This window comes from Triticum urartu, unplaced genomic scaffold (genome assembly GCF_003073215.2).
Source record: "Triticum urartu cultivar G1812 unplaced genomic scaffold, Tu2.1 TuUngrouped_contig_5336, whole genome shotgun sequence".
NCBI classification, from domain to species: Eukaryota; Viridiplantae; Streptophyta; class Magnoliopsida; order Poales; family Poaceae; genus Triticum; species Triticum urartu.
This window is the reverse complement of record NW_024116005.1, coordinates 13,491-18,504: the sequence shown is the minus strand read 5'-3', so window position 1 is coordinate 18,504 and position 5,014 is coordinate 13,491. Positions and strand designations below refer to the sequence as shown.

Below are 5,014 nucleotides of genomic sequence, written 5' to 3'. Positions count from 1 at the left end.
CCACATGGTATGACGGCTTCTACTTTTTTCTTGGATCTCGCTTAGCATTCTCGTGCTCACAAAGATACCTGAGACAAAGGATTAGGAGGGCGGCCGGTGATGAGGTAGGACGCTGGGCAGAGAGACGGCAGTCGTGCGGGAGTAACCTGGATCCTGCAGCCGGCGGTGTGAGGAGCGAATCAAGACGCCGCCAGGTCATGCCCGACCTCGCGGGTGCAGGCCGACAGCAGCCGATGACCCTCTCCCGTCTGCCGCACCTCCCTCTCCTATTTCCTCCCACTTTCTCCATCGGCGGTGGCGGCGGCGGCGGCAAGAGGAAAGAGGGTCCCAGGGGGAGACGCGGGCTAGGTCTCGCTCTCGCTGCCCACTCGCTTCGCTCCTTCTTATCTCGCTGCTCGCCGGTTTTTTCCTTCGCGTGGCGCACTCGCTGTACTGATGGTATGACGGCTTCTGCATCTTTCTTGGATCTCGCTTAGCATTCTCGTGTTGTGCCATTTGACCTGGCTGTTGGTTCTTGATGCCACCACAACTGTCGCTGCTGTGTGGCTTTGTTTAAATGCTGATGCCTGGATATTCTTAGGTTCTTGACCTGGCACAAATGCTCTGATTTTCTGGTCATATTGAGGTGCGGTTCTGATAGACTATGTAGAAGCTATTTCATGATCCTTAGTGCTTTTTTTTTTGGGCATCGTCCTGCTCACGAAGATAACGTGCAGACTATTGAATTGAAATGCGACATGCTAATTAGGTAGTGGGTTCTGTTTCATCTAATGAAGTGTAGCATGTGAATTTCTGCAAATCAGTTTTGTGATCCCTTTGGGATTTTACGAACTGAAAGACTAAAACCAACTACGACCAATTTAGCATGGGCTATATATTGGGTTAAGTCAGCCAATTCATAAGTTTCAGAATTTGTTGGTATGATCATACTATACAAGAAAACTAGGAATGTCAGTTAACTTTATATCGGGTGTTTTCTGACACTGAATAGCACCGTTGTCAGTAAGTTATTGTTTCCGCCCGAGTGCAGCAGGGCATGAACAGTCTATCCAAAATTGTTATTGAAGTTTGCTCATGACATGATTGACCATAGAATTTGGTAAGCTGTTGCATTTTACGGATTTTACTATGAAGAACTCAGCGGCTGTTTGGATTGATTCCTACAGCTGCCCATCCAAAATATTGATCGTTGACCAAGCTGGTGAAGTCGTTTGGATGAGCACTGATTTTTTGACTCACCCAGCCCACCAGATTTTAATTTCTTGATTTATGTTTTTTCTAAACAAGATGTGTGCAGATCGGATGAAGAATACAAGAGGAAGGACCTTGAGGAAGACTGAAGAACAATGTACGTGTGCATACTTAATTTCTTTTTAGCTGTTCTATTGCGTTCTTTCTTCTTTCTTATTTCACAGAACTAAAAATATGCTCTAGAAAAAAAAATGTGTTTCAGCCATGCCTTTCTTCTGTTTAAAAGAGTACACCATTCTTCGTTCGATCACTCTTGGATGATTCCTTCTGTTTGAGGAACTCAAATTGTCAGTAGCAAATATAGATATATGTGAAGGTCACTCGCTTGGTAGAGAAAACGAGTGGTTTATATAGATCTGTATGGTAAGTGCATGTGCTAGCATATGCATATCTCCTGTCAATACGAATAGCACACAAACACTTCAAGGATATATCAAGCAAAACTGAAGCTGTAATAAGGAAGGATTTTATTGGGGTGCTATTTCATTGTAGTGTAATGCGTCACTGAACTAAGTGAGATGTGCAGTTCCTGCCTTACATTATACAATGTACACCTGAAAGTTACCATTTCATTTAGGTCTGTATCAAGCCAATTGGCAACATGCAGTATTCTTTTCCTTTTGATTTATATTTGATTTTTAGAAGTCAAGTCTTACACGAGGTGAGTTGTCAGGATGGATGTTGACCACAACCCAACAGGATGGGAATTTGTTACAAGCCACTTTTGCAGATCCAGATTCACACGGTAATCATTTTTAGGTGATGTCTCACTATTTTTTACTGCTTTTGCAGGTATGGATCTTCAATTATAATGATGATCATAGCAGGGAGATATACCATACTAAGAGCATGCAAAGGTTTGTTTCTATTATATTCTTTTCACTCTACCTTGCTTATTTTGTCTACCTCATCTTAAACGCAAAATTCAAAATGGTTCCCAACTTATATACCATAGAGTAGGGATGCAGGCGGACGGTGTCCATATGTCCGCAAAGCAATAACTGCACTAATTTGCATTACATTAATAACCGTGTTAGTGTTTATGTTTCTTCAGTCTGCACACCCCTGATGGGCATACTGTTGTTAGTTCAACCAGTGAGTTCAACTATAGGAAATTATGTTCAAGAGGGAGATATGGTTGTAAACCTTAGTTCTATAAAGACAAACATGCATGCTGACAACGGTTTGAGCATACCACAACTTCATCATGTACTGACGAAAAATCCTTTTACTTGATTGTTTGATTTTGTGTCCTGCCGTTTTTTTCCTTTTCTAAATCTTTGTGAAGTGCTTTAATTTATTTTCTCAACTTTGTAGATAAGCACTGATGTAGAAATATCAAGTTTGGAAGAGCACAAAACAATAAAACAGTTGATTAAGGCTTCACTTGGTAATGACAACTCCATGTGGTCAAAGGTTTGCAACCTGATTTCCTTACAAAATGTAGTTACTAGGGGAACCCAAAGTACTTAATTTTATAATAGTTCAGTTTGTTTTTTCCGAAGCATAATCTTCTAATTTCTGTGCTAAACAATAATGAGTATTTGAAAAATAGGGTTCAAACTATTTGCATTCTAATTCCAGCCTTTCAGTACATGAGGTACTGGCTGCTAGGCAGATTGCTTTGTTTTTAATTGCTGAGATGCTCAATAATCAGGTCCACTATTCATGCCTATGCACAGGAAGATTAGTTTAATTAATCATTCTTTTTTATAGCAATGATTAGTTTGCTCTCAAAAAGATGCGTTAGAAGAATCTATTCAGTTGTTTCTTGAAAAAGTTCTGCATGTGGCAAAAGATGCGGTGGCAAAGGTATACCCTTTATATTATCATTAGATCTGTTCTTTGTTTGGCTTTACTGTTTTCTTACCTTAATATTTTTTTTGGGTATGCAGATTTCAAATGAAGCGAACCGATACATAAATATTTTGTTGGCAAAATAAGATCCTTTCAGATATCTTGTTGTATGTACAAATCATTTCTCTTTATGTATCACTGTTACTTTTGTTTCTGCTTCGTGCATCCCTACATAGTTGGTATCATGGGTTATCAACCCCTCAAACCTGTTCTGCTATCGGATACCAACCAGATCAATTTAGTGTGAGATTAGTTTTCAGTTGAACCAATTTTATAGTTGAATATGTTGCTTTGTTGGAACGTATGAAGGTTTGAGAAGTACATTGCAACTTAATGCAAAACCATATAACCATGGTTCTTGGAATCGGCTTGAATGTAGCAGTTTTGATAGATATGAATATATCTATATATTTCTCTGTTTCTATCTTTAACAACTTGCTTTTATGTAATTTCTGTTGTGTTGTAACCAGATTTACCCTTACCTTGGCAGTGTGTCTTGTGTGAAATACACATATGATGTTCTTATAAATAGTAATTCCATTAATTGTCCTTTGTTTGTAACTTAGTTGAGTGGTCTGGTTGTACATGATTAAATTCTGGATAGAAACTACTTTGTGGAAATGTGAAAGCTTGACTTATGCCTCCGTGGGCTGGAGCTGGAGGCTGCGCTGCTCTATGTGCAGGTGGGTAGTCGGAGGAGGTCACCGAGGGAAAGCTGGCAAGTTGCAGCGACAGGAAAGCTGGCAAGCTGCGGCGACCGCGGACGTATGGGGTGGCGGCCAGGTCGTTGGCCCTTGGCGCGAACTTGATGTTCTATGGTCTGAATTCAGTTTGATTTTTTTTGTTTTACTTGCTATCTGCTGCCTCTTAGACCAGTTTGAAGGATGTCCGCTTGCTTTCCAGTATATCCCAAGCCTTTGCTGTGGATACTAAAACCACCACTCGCAAGGACAAGTGAAGACTGCTACCCTGTTGCTGTCCTCATACGCTTGTACTTTCAGTGTTTTGAACAAACCCAGGCTTTAGCACTAATAAAGGTTGCCTGGACAGCAAAGCCGTTTTCAATATTCATGAAACGTGCAACGATGGCTCCATCTAATGTTCGTTGCCTCATAAGATGTATCTCTGGGTATCTACCTTGCTTCCTAATAACATTGTAAATAATTGATAAAAAACTTCTATAACACTATCATCACTAAGTATCTATCTACCAGCAGTAAGTATTTATTATTTCGGTATGTGCCTGAATTTTCCTATCACCCCTCTTACAATACTTGGCTTGCTATCGCCCTTTGCGCCATTGGCGCAACGGGTCATCTAGTTATAGATAAAGAATGTACAAGAGGGTTGCCATTGGCAGAGTATAAGTTACAAAAGGGAGAAACCTCAGTCTGGTTCAAGGGGTGGTCTACAGAAGGCTACACGTACATGATTTAAGTCTCAGACAATTAAGGCGACAACCTCGTCAGCAGTCGAAGAGATGTGCTTGAAGAGCCGCCGGTTACGTTCATTCCAAATGTTCCACGCAAAATACATGGCTTGTTGGGCATTCTTCTTGGGGCCAGAGCTGTAATGAGTCCACCAATCCTGAGCAGTGAGGAAATGCATGTTGTTGAAGCTTGCAGCAGCATTTTGACTGGATTGAAGGGTGCAGTGCAGCTTGAAACAGACTTCAGAAGTGAAGGGACAGTGGCAAAACAAATGAGCCGCATTTTCAGCAGTCTGATCACAGAGAGAGCATATGTTATCGATGTTACTTCCTCTGGCTCGCAGCCGATCGATAGTGGGAAGCCTGTTCTGCGCCAGCAGCCAGGTGAAGAATTTCACTTTTTCTTCAGACTTGACATGCCATATGTCCAGGGCAGGACGGTTGATGGAGCCCAAGAATTGAAGGTCGTATGCCGAG

The 5,014-nt window shown here is 41.3% G+C and overlaps 1 long non-coding RNA gene across 1 annotated transcript; it reads left to right on the top strand.

Moving 5' to 3' along the window:
* The first annotated feature begins 6 nt into the window (after positions 1-6).
* On the top strand, positions 7-4,224 carry LOC125529095. The gene is made up of 3 exons (XR_007292551.1): positions 7-1,348; positions 2,044-2,108; positions 2,569-4,224. It is a non-coding gene; the product is annotated as an uncharacterized LOC125529095 (long non-coding RNA).
* Positions 4,225-5,014: the final 790 nt, after the last annotated feature.